The sequence below is a fragment of the Ostrinia furnacalis genome, unplaced genomic scaffold (genome assembly GCF_004193835.3).
Source record: "Ostrinia furnacalis isolate ACB-3 unplaced genomic scaffold, ASM419383v2 OfSCF2306, whole genome shotgun sequence".
NCBI classification, from domain to species: domain Eukaryota; kingdom Metazoa; phylum Arthropoda; class Insecta; order Lepidoptera; family Crambidae; genus Ostrinia; species Ostrinia furnacalis.
The window spans coordinates 397,061-417,343 of NW_021132545.1; the positions used below are offsets into that span (position 1 = coordinate 397,061).

The following is a 20,283-nucleotide window of genomic DNA, read 5'->3' on the forward strand; positions in this document are numbered from 1 at the left end:
ACTCTGTGCGTTCACGCGCACTGGGAGACCTCATAGTAATGTTTGTGAATACGCACGTATGTCATCTCACGTAAGAAATACATATCAGAATGTGAAAGAGGATGATGATAATAATCAGTCCATGTGTAGGTATTATATGCTTCCTGTTTACTATAAAGTAATACGCAACATTACGAAGTGTTCCGTAAGCAACAAGCGTAGGTCAATTAAGGTTATTAATTTTCCTAAGCCAATATTCTGTTGATCAAGAGAGGCCTATGTTCAGCAGTGGACGTCCTATGGCTGAAATGATGATGATGATGATCAATATTCTGCAGTCCTAATCATATAGGATCAGCGAATCTGTTTTTTTTATCCTCAACGATAAAGCTCTTGGCTTGATTCTCACCGGAACGTGTTGATCAGGCCGAAGGTGGAAGCGAGCTTCACCCGGAATCCTCAACCGCAGAGGAACTGGCTATCTTACTTCTAACTGCCGGAAAACAACAATGCTGTAAAATTCCACCTTACCCTATCTCTAAAAGATAAAGAAAATACTGATGGGTAGGTACTGGACCGATGTAATTGCATCACGATCTTACTTGCAATTCTTGCCCTCAGGTCAACGAATCCACACTGTCCCTCGTGGACTTGTGGTTATGTCCACGTCTGATAACAACTGTGCCAAATATGACCAAATCTAGCCAGATTTGTTTCAAAAGAGGACGCGTGATCACACGGGTTCCCACTCTAGTAAAAAGAGTACAAACATGATTGTAATAAGCACTTTGCTCACACACATCTGCACCGTGTCTGTTATCAGTTATATTGTAATATATTGTTTTCCTGAATGTGATTCACGCACAGAACATATGACTGATAAGAGGTCGCCAGGTCAGCACTTTTGACACTCCTGGTGACAGGTTACAGGTTAGAAAGCTATTTTAAGATAGCAAACGTGACTGGCGTACGTGCTAATTTGACTTTTGTTTGGATAAAGTAGAATGATGTAATGTTACAGATTATGTGGAGGGCAAACCTTTCCGTTCATATATCAATATTTTATATACCTTCTATTTATGTAGACTATAGTTCTTATCAAGCTATGTTCGCTCCTTCACTCGCGTTAAATTGACAACTTTCTTAGACTGAGTTGCACCACCTAACTTTGACACCGGTGTTTTTTGTATGGAGTTTGACACTTTTTTGACGTTTGTCAAAGTTAAAGTAAGATGGTGCAACCCAGCCTTAGAGTTTGTTCGTTAATTTCAGCCAAATGACGTCCACAGCTGGATAAAGGCCTTTCCGATGGAATTCCACAACGATCGGTGCTACGCTGCCCGTATCAGTTTACTTCCCGTGACTTTCTCCAGTCCATCGTCTTTCCACTTAGTGGGAGAATCCTATCTTATTTCAAAGAAACTTTGATTGAACCACCGTTCCACCCCTTTCTTTATTTCTCTATCTTGTGTTCTCCTCTCTATCTCTTGTAGCTTTAATAATTACGGACTTCCGTACAAACTTTCAGCTCCTCTTTCACCTTCTACACTTATGAATCTGAAAATTCATATCCTGAAAATAACACCTGCTGACAATAGTGACTGATTTTCTTGAGCTACTCCGGCCTATTTGTTGTTCCGAAGCAGTGGTAGAGTTAAAGTGACACTGGGACGTGTAAAAGAGTTTTTTAAAAGCCTACTTGCAAAAATAAATTGAATTTGAACCGTGAAAGCTCATAAAGACGCTCAAAGTTGCAGAGCGTGCTATGGAAAGGGCTATGCTCGGTGTTTCTTTGCGAGATCGAATCAGAAATGAGGAGACCCGTAAACGAACAGAAGTCGCTGACATCCCGACGGATTAGCAAGCTGAAGTGGCAGGGCACATAGTACGCAGAACTGACGGCCGATGGGGCAGCAAGGTTCTGGATTGGAGGCCACGTACCGGAAAGACGTCCACCCACAAGGTGGACCTACGACCTCATAAAGATTAAAGGTAGCAGGAAGACGCTGGATGCAGGCCGCTACCAACCGTGCGATGTGGAAGTCATTGGGGGAGGCCTATGTTCAGCAGTGGACGTCCAGTGGCTAAAATGATGATGATGAAGAAAGCTGAGCGTTAGTTGATGAATCATACATCAGTAAGACAAGCCTTTTCTTCTACACTCGCGAGCAAAAGTATGGAATCACTTACATGAAGTTGTTTCCACGCGATCTTGTGTACTAACGAATTTGTTAGTAACTAAAAAAGTAGCACCATTTTAAAGATTAAACTTTTAACTTTAAATTGATACCAAATTCATTTAAATCACACCGGTATTTAAAAAGATATCCCGGCTGATGTGAAGAAGTAAGAAAAAAGACATGTACCAACTGTTTGATACGTCGCGAGTTGCGGCCTATTTACCCCCTATAAAAGCACGTGTTTTCGGATTTTTGCGTTCACACGTTGATCCATACACATCTCGGCTTCTTTTGACACTTTACCTGGGATTCTACACCTTCAGAATCAGCACAAATCGTTGCACTATTGCAAGAAGGGCTAAGCCAGCGGGCTGTAGCACGTCAGCTCCACATAAGCCAGTCCTGGGTTTCAAAAGTTTTAAGACGCTTTCGGGAGACTGGTGGCTTTATCCCGAGACCAAGTTCTGAACATTGCCGGTGCACATCGCAGAGGGAAAACCGTTTTTTCATGTCAACTTCTCTACGAAATCGTCATTTGACTGGTATCGACGTCCAGCAAGAGCTCAGAAATGTTCGTAGGATAGCTGTTAGCGAGTGGACAGTTCGTCTAAGATATGAGCAATAAAATTTGACTCCAAAAAGGCCTGCCACAGGCTGGAAACTGACGGCAGGTCGCCGACAAGCACGCTTTCAATTAGCTCGCACTCGGAAGGCGAGTAATGGAGGCGAGTTTTGTTCTCCGATGAATGCAGACTGTTTTTGCAGTGCAGCAGTCGAAGAGGTCGGGTCTATAGACGGCCTGGGGAGCGATTTGTGCAGNTAGGCCGCAACTCGCGACGTATCAAACAGTTGATACATGTCTTTTTCCCTACTTCTTTACATCAGCCGGGATATCTTTTTAAATACTGGTGTGATTTAAATGAATTTGGTATCAATTTAAAGTTAAAAGTTTAATCTTTAAAATGGTGCTACTTTTTTTGTTATTAACAAATTGGTTTGTACACAAGATCGCGTGGAAACAACTTCATGTAAGTGATTCCATACTTTTGCTCGCAAGTGTACATTACATAGATACATAGGTATATAAGAGGGTGTGGTTTTGGCAAAGAGTGAGACTATTTACACATGACGCGGAGTGGTGTGACCGCAGAAAAAATATAAGGTCATCGACGTACGATCGGATGGTGTATTTTTGAAACAGTCGAGATTGTACTTGATTTCTCGGACTTTAAAGATCCAGACGAACCAAAGTTTTAATTTTAAGACAAAATTAAGCATAATGAAACGACGGTTGCCGAACTATTTTCAAACTAAATGAAATTTGAAATAGGTATACCGTTTTTATACAATGCCTGCTGTTCGGGATTCTCATGGATGAAGGAGACGCTGTTTCGTGTTTCAAACGGTTTACTACCAAGAATATCTTGTTACAAGGAAATACATTAAAATTGCGTAGTTGCTCTGATGTGAACNATATCTTGACTGAAATTACATGCAATCCTACTGTTAGAATTTGCATTGCACATGACTGGCCCTGCTATTAACCAGCCAAATATAGAATTTTGTAAAACTGGCTTGTCCTTTCCTAACTTTATTTGTTCTGTACTTATGACATCCCAAAACACATCTGCTCCCAACAGCATGTCTATTTTGGAAGGTTGATAATAGTTAGGATCTGCTAACTGTATGTTATTTGGAATGTTAATACTTGATACATCAATTTCCTGACTTGGCAGCGCACTAGTTATTTCATTAAGAACAAATGCATTAACTTGAATTTTAAACTTGCCTGTGCAAGATTGTACCTGTAACTGACAGCGCTGCAAAGCTTCAAATGACATATTATTTACTAGCTTTCCGCCCGCGGCTTCGCCCGCGTGGAATTTTGTCTGTCACAGAAAAACTTTATCGCGCGCGTCCCTGTTTCAAAAACCGGGATAAAAACTATCCTATGTTCTTTCCTGGGACTCAAACTATATCTATGCCAAATTTCATCAAAATCGGTTGCGAGGTTTAAGCGGGAAAGCGTAACAGACAGACAGACAGACAGACAGACAGACAGACAGACAGACAGACAGAGTTACTTTCGCATTTATAATATTAGTTGGGATACCAGTGACACATACTGAATTCATGAAATCACCTTTTATACCTAATTTGTCTTTCAGATCCTTGCTAACAAATGATGACTGACTCCCCGAGTCTAGTAGACAACGAGCCTGATGGCTTTGATTTGTCTCATTGTTTGTTAATATGACATTAGCTGTACACAACAATACTTGATTTGAAATACATGTTGATAGTGAAGTAGATTTAGTAACTGTTGACCTCTCTTCTGCACCCTGTACAGGTTCATTGGACTTATCTGAGTGCAAAAGAGAGTTATGCTTTCTTTTACATATATTGCATGGCCCTGATTTGCACTGGTGAACAAAATGCCCGCTACGGAGACAGTTAATGCATGCTTTTAACTTGAGAATTTGTTGAAGTCTGTTCTCCGGTGACATATTTAGAAACTTTTTGCAATAGTAAACCAAATGCTCACCATCACAAACCATACATGACCTCTGTTGTTGGCCTGCCATGGCCCTATCAGAAGACGCAGCAACAAAAGCCCTTTGAAATTTGTTGGGTGGCTTGAAACCTTTGTCACTACCTCCCGCTGAGAGCAATTCAACTAGATCTGCTCTTTTCCTTAAAAATTGATAAAAATCTTCTAATGTTGGCTTGTTTGTCATGTTAATTTTGTGTTCCTCCCATTTGCTACAAGTAACACTATTTAACTTGGCAGAGTACATAAAAATTATTAAAGAATCCCAATTGTCTGTGTTCTCCCCCAAACTACTCAATGCTCTTAGATTTTTAGAAATATGGTCAACTAGAAACCTCAATGATTGCTCACATTCCTTGTTGTTTATGGGAATATCAAATAATGACCTAAGATGTGAGTGAACCAATTGATGTTTATTGTTAAAGCGATCACAAATCAAGTTCCATGCAATATCATAGTTCGCATCGGAAAGCTCCAGTGACTCAATTACTGAAGCAGCATTTCCTATCAATGAGCCCTTTAAATATTGAAATTTAATAATTTTTGACAAAGTAACATTTTCGTGAATTAGAGAAGCAAAAACGTCATGAAATTCCAACCACTTGTTTAAATCACCACTAAATGTAGGCAACTGAACAATGGGTAATTTAACATTGTTTACCATTGAATTTTGAAAATTTGCATTATTTATAGTTTCAGTCGCTGAGTTTCCTGAACAATCTACAATATTTCTCTCAATTAATTCTTGGGCTTCTGCAATAACTGAATAAAATATATTTTCTGTCTCATATCTTTCAGCAAAAATAGACTCTGAAGGAGTTTCACTAGTATGTTCTTTAAGCTCTAGATTAGACTGCACTGTGTCATATTCAGAGAATAACTCTTCTATCTTTGCTAGTCTATTTTGTAACTCTTTAGTCTGCAGCGCAGTCAACGTTGTCAAACCTTTTAACAATTGCAAATAACCTTTGAAATTTGTCAACCTGCCCTTTATCGACCCTCTCTTTATCCTAAGCTCCTTAGCGTCAGCCATTGCAACAAATTAAACAACAACTCAAACTTTGGTAATTACTTGCACTTGAAAATGAAATGAACAAAAACGCTTCACCGCACTTTGCACAACAAAATAATAAAAGGCACTATAAATACCTCTGTTTGAAGCAAACCCTTGAAGCAGCTGTGAAGTAGCGAAGGTTGAGGATAATTGCTGGGTGCCGTAGCATACACAAGGGGTTCCCAAGCGTGGGGTCCGAGCCAAAGCGTTGGGTGCGAGCGCGCGCACCGGTTCTGAAAATTTCAGCCGGGTGGATAAGCACTTTGACTTAGCAGCACTGCTAGTTGACTAGGGTTTAAAAGATGTTGAAGACAAATGCAAAAGAAATAAATTATATGAATCCAATGTTACATAGAAATGTTTTGGGAAATACACGTTATGAGCAAATTAACGGTGAAAATTGCGCAGAAAAAAGCTACACGGATCTTGGATGAAATGATAGGATTGGAACGAGCACTATCCTCGAGTTCAACGCTCCAAACGCCAAGCCTCCGCCGTTTTTTCTCATTTTCTTCTATGCCGCCATTTTGTCCAAGCCTTCCACGTCGAGTCCGTGCATCGCCTCGAATTTCTCCTTTTTGCGGAGTCCTGTCACGGTCGCCAAAAATTGTTCGGGATTCTCATGGATGAAGGAGACGCTGTTTCGTGTTTCAAACGGTTTACTACCAAGAATATCTTGTTACAAGGAAATACATTAAAATTGCGTAGTTGCTCTGATGTGAACGATGTAAAAACAAAAGAGATGTGACAGGCGCGCGCGGGGCCCCGCGGGCGCGGGCGGTGGGGCACGCGGCGTAGTGATGTTCTTGTGAACACCTGCTTTGTTACCAAACTTCAGGCTTATTGTCTATCCACAACGAAGTTTTAAGGGGGTCAATAATGACCTGAACTGTTTCGAGAAAAGGATGGCACGAACTACGACCCGTGCCGCTTCTGTGCTTGACTTGGCGGGGGATTAGTTCTTTCGACCGCTTGGTCATGGAATGACTTTTGAATACTGCTTTTCAGGAGTTAGGCTGAAGCGAGGTAAATGAAGCGATTCTATTGGTTCTTTACAAACACATCCCTCGCTACGCATCCTCGCACATCTCTGGTGGAAACGCAGTCTTAGAGCCAAAAAATACGGATCTAGAAAACTGTAACGTATTTTCACGGAGTCTGATGCATGCGATTTTGGTTTCGTACGTTTTAAGCGTAAGTCTCTCTACGTCAGATGTTTATCGCAAGGAGAACAGAAAGAAATAATGAGAAATAATAACTTGAAATCGAGCCAATTGTAAATTTTATATACTCGTTGCTGAACATAATAGAATCACCATACGCTGCCAATGGCGATAAAATATTTGCTGTAAACCGATGACGTGTAATTTGAGACTATTTTTATTAGAGTGTGGGCGCCGCGAATTTTGTGGGTGGAAGAAAGGGCGAAGCCAAGGATAATCTGACGGATGACCTATAGTTAGGTCACCATAGATCATGCAATATATATAGGTACCCCGGGACAAACTTGGCTATCACTGGTTGGGTTATTGGCGGTCAAGCTGTAGATCCTGGCTACACAGGAGTTGCAGCGGTGGGAACGAGAGGTGGGAACAGAACCGTAGATACCTATACCCGGAACAAAATTGACCTTTCGTAGGTTGGGTGTTTATTGGCGGTCTAGCTGTAGATCCTGGAGATCTTATGGAGAGAAAGAGCTCTTTACCCTCATCATAGCGTATGATTCGGTCGTTCGTTTTAGCCAAATGACGTCCACTACTGGACAAGGGAGGTATAAACCGCACAGCTTTCTGCGTGTATTCCGTCTCAAGACTACATTTTCTTCCACATCTATTCTTCTAGTTATTTTATGCTAGAATGCAGAAAAACTCATCAAAATTGATTTGCCAGTACCTAAGTAATTATTTATGCGTGAGAAGTGAAATGAGATCATCGCAAACAGAGTAACCGTCGCATAATAATTTAATTGGTATGGATATTGATTAATAAGTGCATTGATTACTTGTTTGTCAATAAATAGAACAAGTGAAGACCGGTTTTTAGATAGCTTTGTTTATATTCTGCTATTATTTGTGCTCCTATAAGTATTTAATTCCATCGTACCTACAAACCCTCATTCTCTAATATTCACCAACGAGTTTCTGGTGGATCTAAGGATATTTTCACCATTGAGACACTGATATGAAATAGTTTATTCAGTATAGGTCCTTTCCAGAGCACTTAACACACGTCCCAAATATAGCTTGCCCTACCACCACTTCAGGACAATATATGGGCTGGGCTGAGAAGAAGTGGCGGAAGAAACTCGGTCACCTTTATCTATATGAAAGCTTTTAGAAAAACGATGAGAGGTTGGAAATCTCCTATTTCAAAGGAGTTAACCTTAAGTGGGAACGACAAAAAGTAATTTGACATAAAACAGAACCTGATGACATTGAAATTGCTGAGTTAAATAGTTGAGCCCATTATTTTTATATGTCTGTAATATTTTTTACAAAACCACTTCATCGGATCATAAAGTATTTTTTATAGAAAATACAGCTAGTATTACCGCTTCTTTGCCTCGCGGACACGCATATCTTTACAAAATATCAGAATGTCAAAAAAAATAAAGAGATGTGTGATTTGCTAGTAAAACTTACCTATCTATTAGAGTATTTTATTAATTTGTTGAGCTGTCCATCTGAAACAAAGAAGATTAGGTATGTGTTAATCTTTCGAGGGTTCCATCCAATTCCAATAGTGACGCCCGGTACTTATTCACAAACGATCAGCAAATCGAACGCGCAAGGTTGAATAGAGAGAGCTTTGTGATTGGTTCGTGTGTCACACTGTGCGTCCACGCGCACTGTGAGACCTCATAGTAATGTTTGTGAATACGGGCGTAAATCGTTTACTGCATTGACTGCATTCCATTCAAAGCTTCCGATGTCTTTAGATCTCAAAAGGACAAACCACCACAACGGTAGTAATTGTACACTTGTCGCTAACCACATCACGTGGTGGTAGCAGGTTATTGGATTTCTTGTCTTCCACCAAGGTCGGCAGACCACAGACTGGCGCCTAGACTATAAATAATATGTCTGATGATATGACATATTACATAATAAGGCCACAGTAGCTCTTTTTTCGCGTCAAGAAATGCTTTGCGTCATCCGCGACCCTGAACTTCGAACTCCTCCTATGTTCTTCTGAATAATTTCGTTGCGGGTTCAATGACAGTTTAACTTTCCCGGCACAAGCTTGGCCTTCACTGTTTGGGTTATTGGCGGTCAAGCTGTAGATGCTGGCTACACAGGAGTTGCAGCGGTGGGAACGAAAAATCCCACCACCACCCATGGCCATACCAACCTCGCGGTTATTGTGGCCGAATCTAACTCTAGAAGTTATTTATTCTACTTCAGGTGGGAACGACAGGTGGGAATAGTCCTGTAGCTTGCTTAGTTATATAGGATCAGATGACGAGGGACGTTACAACTTCGTTTGACCTAGTTGTCAAAAGAACACCGCGATGCGAATTTGTCAAAACAGCTGAAGTTCGTTCGTCGTCCAGAAGCATTGCAGTTGAAAATGTTTAGCGCAATCTGGTCCTGATGATAATGATATTAAGAATGACATTGTAGTACTCATCGTGAAATCAATAGTGGTGTAAATTGCCACCTTTATCGTCGGCAAACAATCTAACAATGTCTTAGATAACAATCGACCGATATGTTATCACTTTATCAGACATCAACAGGCAAGTTACAGACGACGGCAATTTAACATTATGACATCTTCTTAAGTACCTATGTCATTATAATAGAAGCTATTTTATAATAAAACTAGCGGCCGCCCGCGACTTCGTACGCGTGGATCCCGTTTTACCCCCTTAGGGGCGGAGTTTCGTAAAATCCTTTCTTAGCGGATGCCTACGTCATAACATCTACCTGCATGCCTTTCAGCCCGATCCGTCCAGTGGTTTGGGCTGTGCGTTGATAGATCACTATGTCAGTCAGTCAGTCACCTTTGAGTTTTATATTAAACCTATAGATGTGTAGTCTGATGGGCAACTGTAATAAATATTAGCATAATAATTATCATGAATATTAAGGTTTACGTAATAGTTTGTAGATATCGCAGGTAATACATAAGTGTAGTTTAACTATGACTTCATTGCTCATTTCAATATTGAATTAAATTAACTAGTAGCTTTCCGCCCGCGGCTTCGCCCGCGTGGAATTTTGTCTGTCACAGAAAAACTTTATCGCGCGCGTCCCTGTTTCTAAAACCGGGATAAAACCTATCCTATGTCAAGTCCCGGGACTCAGACTATCTCTATGGCAAATTTCATCAAAATCGGTTCTGTGGTTTAGGCGTGAAAGCGACACAGACAGACAGATTGAGTTAGTTTCGCATTTATAATATTAGTATAGAAGTATAGATTTAATCGTCGCAAACAATGAAAGATATATCATGTTAGCTGTACTATTTCTGTAATAAATAAGAATGCACTCGCTGAATCCCTCATTTGATAAATTAAATTACATTTCCTCGTCTCTGAAGCCATACAACATCAAATCTAGCACGTGCATTTTGAAACCATGTACCTACTATTACGAATAAGGCAAAGTCATTGGGTCTCCATTGCAGGAGCACGACTCTCTAATTTACTAGAGGCAAGAGGATTTGGTGAAGGCCGCTACCAATCGATCAACGTGGAAAGCATTAGGGGAGGCCTATGTTCAGCAGTGGACGTCCTATGGCTGAAATGATGATGATGAGATGATGAAGAGGATTTGTCCTACACTCCCCACGCTGGCCAGACGGGTTGGGAAGGCCTGATGTTCGCTTATTTGACCCATAGTCGCCTCTTACGACATCCACGGGAAGTAGCCCCAGGGCCGTCTTTTAAGGGCCGGATTAAGGGGGCCCTTATCATCTGGAAAAAGGTCTTATTAGCAGATGGGGGCCCCCTCGGGCGCGGGGCCCTGGGCACGTGCCCAAAGTGCCCAGTGGGAAAGAGGGGCCTGAGTAGCCCTATGCATTCTACTCTGTCAGAACCACATGTCATTATACTTTCCACTGAAGAAGTCCTGAGGCAAGTTGAGGATTTGTCCTACACTCCCCACGCTGGCCAGACGGGTTGGGGAGGCCTGATGTTCGCATATTAATGTCCCATAGTCACCTCTTACGACATCCACGTTATGGAAGAGAGTAGTTATTTAATGCTTAGCGTTAAGAGTTGCATCTTAAAATAATTTGTAAATTAAAAATAACTTGAAAAAATCGACCTGTCTAAGGCGGGAATTGAACCTATGACCTTTCGCTCGTCGGGCGACTGCTCTTCTATCTGAGCTACTTAGACACTTTTGTACCTATCTAAGTCGACCGGCAGTACACCAGCCAGGACTGGCAGATCTTCCGTGCTCACATTCCTGTAAGCCTAGCAAAGAAAAATCAGTGCAAGGCATTGACTTGTCCCTTATTTTATTAGTTGTCCCTTAGTCGCCTCCTACGATTTCCACGTAAAGGAAGAAGTAGTCGTGTGTATTATTCTCTACCAGAACCACACTTTCCACTGCAGAAGCACCTCTAATACCAGAGGCAAATAGAGGAAAAGGCCTACACTCCCCACGCAGGCCAGACGGGTTGGGGAGGCCTGATGTTCGCTTATTTGTCCTTTAGTCGCCTCTTACGACATCCACGGGAAGTAGTCCTATGTTCTACTCTGCCAGCAGAACCCACTCTCCACTGCAGAAGTAAGTACCTCTAAACCAAAGATAAATGGAGGATTTGACATATAATTATAAATTATGAAAAAATCGAACTGACTAAGGCGGGAATCGAACCCACGACCTTTCGCTCGTCGGGCGACTGCTCTTCCATCTGAACTACTTAGACACTGGATGAACGCTGTTGCGGCCGCGTTTATTCCATAAATGTTGGGTAGTACTACCCTTAATTTAGGCCGCGTAACGGAAAACGCAGCGTGGGACGTCCACCCACAAGGTGGATCGACGACCTAATAAAGGTAGCAGGAAGGCGCTCGATGCAGGCCGCTACCAACCGTGCGATGTGGAAGTCATTGGGGGAGGCCTATGTTCAGCAGTGGACGTACTGAAATGATGATGATGATGATGATGATGATGATGATGACTACCCTTAAACAAACATACATTTGGCATACACTCCCCATGCTGGTCAGACGGGTTAGGGAAGCCTGATGTTCGCATTATTTGTCCCTCTTACGACTTTCACAGGAAGAGTTAGTACTATTTTCATTCGTTTCAGCCGAATGACGTCCACTGCTGGACAAAGAAAGGCCTCCCAATTATTTCCACAACGACCGGTCCTGCCCGCATCCAGGCACTTCCCAGATCGTCGGTCCACCTTGTGTACAGTATCTGGGGGCACGGCAGTGCCCCCACCAAGTCGAGCACGGCCGTACCATCCTTTTCTCGAATCAATTCAGGCCATTTTCGACCGCCTGTAACTTCGTTGTGGATAAAACTAGAAGGCTGAATTTTCATTAGCTATGCAGGCATTGTACAGACACAATTTACATAAATATATTGACTTGGCCATCGCATGAAAACACGTGTAAATTAAATTATTTAGTGCGATGGCCAAGTCAATAATTTATGTAAAACGTTAAAGATTTCCTGGCCTGGACTTGGTATTACTGGATCTCACAACTTTTTACTGTAGAACAACTGAGTTGCGAGACTTGGTTTTTTTGACAAGTATTGTTTTTGATGGGATTTTACTTTACCATAATCACACGGCGATAGGTGTATAATTATGTGTATAGTATAGGTATGTGTAACATACAAAATACATAATAAATACCCATTTTACTGCCAGATAACTTTCTTCAACCTCTATTATAAGATAACCCCGTTTTGTTTAATAATTATTACATGTATTATTATGGTAAATATAGCACTGTTTGTGCTATAGTGGTGCCACTAGATGATAGTGATACTATAATAATATGTGACCTTTCTTAATTGTGAAAACACTAAAACAACAACGATAATAAACAAATAGTATGGTTAGCGTGTAGTTGTTATTGATTTTTCACTTTGACTGAGGTGAGATTAACTTCGAGTTCATAAGTTCTTCTCATGCGGGTCTAATGACAGTTAACTTTCCCCCGGGTCAATCTTAACCTTCACTGGTTGGGTTATTGGCGGTCAAGCTGTAGATCCTGGCTACACAGGAGTCGCAGCGGTGGGAACGGAAGGTGGGAATAGCCCCGTAAGTTGTCTGTATGTAGGGTCGCGGGAAAATACTTCTTTACAATCATCATCAATTGCCCGTTAATAATACAATCACGCACATAAAATAGGTCTCCTGATGCTTATTTTAATCTTGCCTTACAATCTCACATCAGCGCATCTTTCATTGTGAAATAGAACCCTATTCCAACCAAATAAGATCCCAATCTTTACCTTAATGTACCGAGCCTACGGCAAAACACTGGCAACTTGAATGGGATTAAAAATAATTTAATCATCACTGCGTCTACGCATGGACTCCGCGTGGCGCCTGCGTGCTCACGCATTCTAATTTGAATGTTCGGAATTAGAATCATAGGTGTTCGAACTTCGAAATTTGAAGCATTTGACAGGTGACAGCTTCTTTTCTTTATGGTCACGTTTGGTGCCCGATGGTTTTGTTTTGAAATATTGTCAACATGCGATGAGTACCTAGATGACAACATAAACAATCAGTAAGAAATTCATTCATAACTATTTTTAGGAAGGAAAATGATAGGTTAGGAATGCCCGATTTCACCATCAATCCCTAATTTTAAGCCTATGGTAACACTTAACAGGAATTTTGTTTTCATAGGGTTCACTATGGTGAAAACGGGCATAAGTCTGTTTACCTAGGATTTAGAAATATCTAAATGCCTATTGTGAAGGTAACGGGAAGTGTACGTAAGTCAGTTATTTATTTTGCAAAAGAGATGCCTTAGAATTCTTGTTAACATCACAGATAGGGAAAGTTGCAGACCTCACTTCATAAAGCTAAATATTCTTACACTTGCCTCAATGTACATATTAGAAATTTGTAAATTTCTCAGGAAAAATCTCCATGAATATGCCCAAGCAAAAGATCTTTATTCACAAGAAAGAAACTTAAGACATAGAAATAGACTAGTACAACCTTTTACTAAATTGCATCTAGTTAGCTCAGGCACTTACCATATGTCAATAAAATTATATAGGTAATAAGATACCTACGAAATAAGGAATATTGAAAATGATAATTTGTTTGGTAAAGTATTGAAGGAATGGTTATTAAAAAAATGTTTTTACTCTTTGAAAGAATTGTATGATCTCAAAAATTAATTAGAATTTGTACTTACATTTATTAAAATTATTTAGATTAAGCTTAATTAATATTAGGTATGTATAATGTTGCAATGCCCTCACAGGGCTCATGTTCTGGGACTATTTTATTTTTAATACCTTGTTTGTACCACATGAAGCAATAAAGATATTATGATTATGATTACCTGGCAGTGCAGGACCGGTCATTGTGGAAATTTTTGGGGGAGGCTTGTTTGTTCAGCAGTGGACGTCATTTGGTTGAATATGCCTAAGTAATGGTACCAGCAGAGTAAAATAGGACCACCCACATCTCTTCCAGTGGACGTCTCAAAAGACGACAGACATACAGGTATTTGTGAAAGTTTGCAGCCTTCTTCAAGTTACAGGTATTTTTAAACTTTTGAGGTCAACATGGTCATACAAACCACTCATGCTGTATAGCAAATATTGAAATATTGTAATGTGTACAGAGTTGCTTCAACACTCGATTCAACAGTGCGCACGCGACGATCGAGTGATCGACGAATTTTGACTTGAGTTAAGGCTGCTGACATTTGTTAAGTTGAAGCAAATTTTTTTTTCTCTAAGGCCCTGAACATACGGTGAAACGCAACTGCAACGAAACTGCAACTTTCTGATGATTCTGATGAATGAAACTGAAACTGAAAGATTCAAACTGGTCGCGTCATGTGTGGTATCTCAACGGACGCTATGGCAGAAACTTAGATGCAACTCATAAGTACCTAACTAGCAGTTGCAGTTTCGTTGCAGTTGCGTTTCACCGTCTGTTCTGGGCCTAAGACTATAAAGTTGGAAAACTTGTGGTTTCGCAAACCCAAGTGATTATTATTTATTTAATTTTGATGGAACACAAATAGCTTATAATTAAACATTTTTACATCATTCATGATTTTCTTCGTTCGTTTCAGCCAAACGACGTCCACTGCTGGACAAAGGCCTCCCCCAAGGATTTCCATAAGGACCGGTCCTGCGCTGCCCGCATCCAGGCTACTTCCCGCGACCTCCACCAAATCGTCGGTCCACCTAATAAGTTGGCTTTCGCCTTCAAATAGCAGTACCTACCTACTTAGACTTCTAAAATGTAACAGGCTAGCTATGAATGCTATGGTTCTATTCTATGTCAGCTCTTAGACAGCCAATATTTTTTTTGCCTCAAAAAGTTATCTATCTATTGAAGAATTTTAATTTTACTTATTAAGAAAAAAAAGTATTTAACTATTTTTAATTACCTATGAACTTTTAGGTAACATTTTCGCTTCGCCTTAACCGCTAGGAGTCAAATGAGAAATAACGTGTTATGGTAATACAGCTGGTATTAACGACATAGCAACAGTAGAACGACTGTAGAATTAACAGGTTGAGTTAGTGTGAAAGCCAGAGCTACAGAGTATTTTATTTATTGGTAGGTTAAACGGGACTATTCCCGCCTCTCGTTCCCACCGCTGCAACTCCTGTGCAGCCAGGATCTACAGCTTGACCGCCAATAACCCAACTAGTGAAGGTCAAGTTTGTCCCGGGGGAAAGTTAAACTGTCATTAAACCCGCAACGAAATTAATCAGAAGAACATAGGAGGAGTTCGAAGATAAGGTTCGACTAGTTAAGGTTGGTAGGATAAAGTAAAACTTAAGGATTTTTTCCTGCATTTAAAAAAACAGTAATACCAGGCTGATAGTAAATTAATTTTATTTTTGCAAGTAGGCTCCGTCCCAGTATTAACCCTACCACTGCTTCGGGACAATAAATGGGCCAGTGCTGAGAAGAAGCAGCGCAAGAAACAACTCACTAAGTCACTTTGTTAGTTTGGTTGGTTGAACGCGCTAATCTCAGAAACTAAGTACTGGTCCGATTTGAAAAATTCTTTTTGTGTTGGATAGCCCATTTATCGCGGAAGGCTTCTAGAATAACATCACCCTAGAGCCAGTAAGTAGGGATGGAGCAGTAAAGAAAAATGTTGTAAAAACGGGAAATCTTATTCAAACTATTTTCAGGCGTACAAAGTCGCGGGCACTGTTAGTATTTAATAATTGTTTTTTTTTTGTTTTTATTGTGGTAATAATAGGCACCTATACCTAGGTATTTATAACATTTTAGCATATTTTTAGGTAGGTATCAGGTGATAAACTGGCTGGGTCAATCAACGCTTATTATTGAGGGGAACTTCGTAAATATTTGTGAATTATTTTTGTTAGACAATATCTCAGGTCGATCTAGAGTTAATGAAGCGGGTCTAAGGTCAGTCTGTTTTTGGCAATTATCATTTTAATGCAAATTAAATTTGACATTGTTATTTAGTAAGTCACTCGAGGGCTACGTGGCGCCATATCTGTTATTGTTTGGTTGAAAACACTGTAGCCCACAATTTTGGTTGATGTGTACCTAAACAAATTCAATTTTTTTATTATGTTCAGCTAGGGTAAACCGACAGTCATTGGACGCTGTCAGTCATTGGACAAAACAAGCCTTGAATTTTCTTAAAATTAATATTCTTTCAAATACAATGAATATTCCTTGAAAAAAACGCCCTTTTATCTCCATCTCAGTCGGAATCTCTCAGTTGTTGACATAGAAATGCTATTTTTAATTCAGTAAATAACTGTCCAATAACTTTCTTAAGTGTCCAATGACTGGCAGTTTACCATATTTTTTAAGAATACTATTAATTAAAAATACTAATAGCCCCGTTTAGCACTCATAACTAAAGTTAAAATAATAAGCTTGGGTTGTTACGAATAGTTCCCTAAGAGTCCAGCAGCAGTGTTGGACTGGCCGATCGTGATCCGAGGAACGCGGGTTCGATCCCCGCCGATGGACTATTGTGGTGAGCCCACTCGTAACACAAACATTTAGTTAGTCAGTGCTTGAGGTATGGGAGGGTGTATCTTTGGGACGTGAAACGTCAGCGAGATTTCAAATCTGCCGAATTTGTATACTCTGTCACGTCATATTTGTCAATGGCACCCCTCCCCGGGCCGCCCCCATACCTCAGGCACTTAGTTACTGAGTTAAGCGCTACACCTACAGGGTGTTAGGTAAATGGGTATATGAGCCGACACTAGCCCATGTTAACATGGTCATATAAATGGTATGGTGAAGTCAGGAAATTGAAATCTCCATTTTAATTATTTTATTTTCATACAAATCGGAAAAATAAAATAATGATATCAATTTTCTGACTTCACCATACCATTTATAAATGCCCATGTTAACATGGGCTAGTGTCGGCTCATATACCTACCCATTTACCTAACATCCTGTATAATAAAAAACTAACTAACTAAGTATGTATGGGAGAAAGTAAAATAAAAAGCGAGAGTGATTGAAAATAACGTTGTATTTGAAATTTAAATACATATAAGTATTTAATTATATTATTTATTATAGTTATAAATCATATAAAATGATATTTATATATTTATATTTAATAACATTTTGTTATTCAATCAAATATTCTATGTATCAAGCCATTATAATATTATAATTATAACAACAGTAAATAGGTATTGCATTACATAATACAATTAGTTTACCTGACGAGCTCCGTCCGGGCCCGCAGTCGGCCAACAACTGACTGCCTCTGCGCGCTGCAGGCGCATTTATAATACGACACAAACAAGCGGCAAGGCAAGGTGGGGAGAACACGTAATGCTTTTTGTCGTTGGAATAACAAGTCGTTTGTAAACTCCTTGTTTAAATTTAAATTAAGATATATTTTTTAAATAAAATAAATTAATCTCCCACACGGCCATACTGACGAGCAGCCGACACAGTCAGGCTCGCGAATAACACTTTGCAAATAAATTATTTAATCATTTTGATATATCAAGAAAATCAACAACATAATACAATCATTGACAAAAATGTGATCATTCACATTATTTTTAAATCGTATGTATCTTAAAGTTCGGCCTCGGTAAAAAAACGCCGAATTATACGGCACAGCCATTGATGTGGGCCTCGGTAAAAACGCCGAATGTACGGCACAGCCTCTTTTTAATGTGTGGGCCTCGGTAAAAACGCCGAATGTACGGCACAGCCTCTTTTTTAATGTGTGGGCCTCGGTAAAAACGCCGAATGTACGGCACAGCCTCTTTTTTAATGTGTGGGCCTCGGTAAAAACGCCGAATGTATATTCAGATTTCATTTCTTTAAAGGAATAACATGATCACGATCAGCATCAGACACTGGCTATTTACGTTCGTAAGAATTCAGGCTTTGTATTACTTGAGGTAGATAGACTCAACGAGACTAAGTAGTGAACTCTAAAGACAAGGGCTGCCACAATAGATCAAACCTGGTTGAGCTGGCGCAAATGAAGGCCCAAAAACCAATAATAATAATAATAATACTTGAGGTAAGGTTTTAGGTGTCAGTCGCAACAAGTCTGATCAAATATGAAAGTCCGACATACTTGGTATTACGGCTTCCACCAAATGCGATTCAGTCACCTCCATGCCAACTGCCTTCATTTGCGAGTTACGTACTCTGCTAGGTTGCTCGCCTTATCGCTAGTGCTTGAACCAGCACTTCGGCCGGCCAGCACCATGCGTGCTGGAAGCAGGCCGGTGGCGCTGAAGTCCAGGGTCAGGTGACTCAGGCGTCTCGGCTGCATCATTCAGGCTGATGCTGTTGACTCGTCATCGTGCTGCGTCTCTGAAACTCGTAAACAAGAATATATGTGAACAAGATGCCCTAATTTTGTTCAGATCTCACTTCTGATATGGGAGAAAGTAAAATAAAAAGCGAGAGTGATTGAAAATAACGTTGTATTTGAAATTTAAATACATATAAGTATTTAATTATATTATTTATTATAGTTATAAATCATATAAAATGATATTTATATATTTATATTTAATAACATTTTGTTATTCAATCAAATATTCTACATATGTATCAAGCCATTATAATATTATAATTATAACAACAGTAAATAGGTATTGCATTACATAATACAATTAGTTTACCTGACGAGCTCCGTCCGGGCCCGCAGTCGGCCAACAACTGACTGCCTCTGCGCGCTGCAGGCGCATTTATAATACGACACAAACAAGCGGCAAGGCAAGGTGGGGAGAACACGTAATGCTTTTTGTCGTTGGAATAACAAGTCGTTTGTAAACTCCTTGTTTAAATTTAAATTAAGATATATTTTTTTAATAAAATAAATTAATCTCCCACATATGCTTGGGAATGACGCAGTGTTAAAATATAAAATCTAGTTTCAATTATTCTAATTCTAGTTCTACCTAACACAATATCCTAGTGTTACTATTATTACTCATACTACTAACTACACGTGGCGTGGCACAAGTAGTTAGAATTAAATAGCAATGAATTGCAATGTCGTAAACTACATTACATAGGTATGTAGGTACTATAATATAGACGTGTCAGCGGCCAGTTGATTCAGGCAATTTTGTAAAGTAGGTAAATAGACTCAACAAAACAAATAGGTAATCACTATCACTAAATAGTATAAAACAAAGTCTGTCTGTTTTGACTGTCCTTATGTAGGTACATTGCTTAGATCTCTATAACTACGCAACGGATTTTAATGCGTTTTTTTAATAGATAGAGTGAGTCAAGAGGAAGGTCTAAAGGTATAAAACATGCATAATATTATACAAGAGAAAAGCCGGGAAATTCCATTGCAACCGTGCGAAGCCGGGGCAGGCCGCTAGGTAAGTAGTTTCTTTATAAATAAGTTTAAGAGTAAGAGCAGAAAGTTAAAAATCTCAATCAGAAACAGGGTACGCTAAAGAGATAAAATAATTCGGCATGGCTCTGCTTTATTTGATTGGGAAATTATCGGTTTCTACTGGTGGCGCACACAATAGGTAAAATTGATGGTAGTAAATTCATGCATCGTGGTGGGCACGTGCTCTGAGTTCCTTTAGTTGTATTGCAACACTTTAATCTGATTTATGGCCTTCTTCACAGCTAAAGGTAAAATTAGGATGGATTATTACGAGTAAACAAAGACCTTAATTTGTAAAGGAGTGGAACTAAACTTAATGTTAACTTTCTGCTTTCTCTGCGGAATTTTGGCGCCAACCATTTTATTTTTACTTTTTTATGTGGCCATATTTTTCAAAAATTCCTTTGCAAGAAAAAAACTGAAATAAAAATAAGTGAGCAATTAAAGATAAAGGAGAAACAAAACGCAAAAAAACATC

The 20,283-nt window shown here is 39.7% G+C and overlaps 1 non-coding gene across 1 annotated transcript; it reads right to left on the bottom strand.

The window, feature by feature from the left end:
• Positions 1-11,574: 11,574 nt before the first annotated feature.
• Positions 11,575-11,647, bottom strand: TRNAV-GAC (transfer RNA valine (anticodon GAC)). The gene has a single exon. It is a non-coding gene; the product is annotated as a tRNA-Val (tRNA).
• Between the last annotated feature and the right edge of the window lie 8,636 nt (positions 11,648-20,283).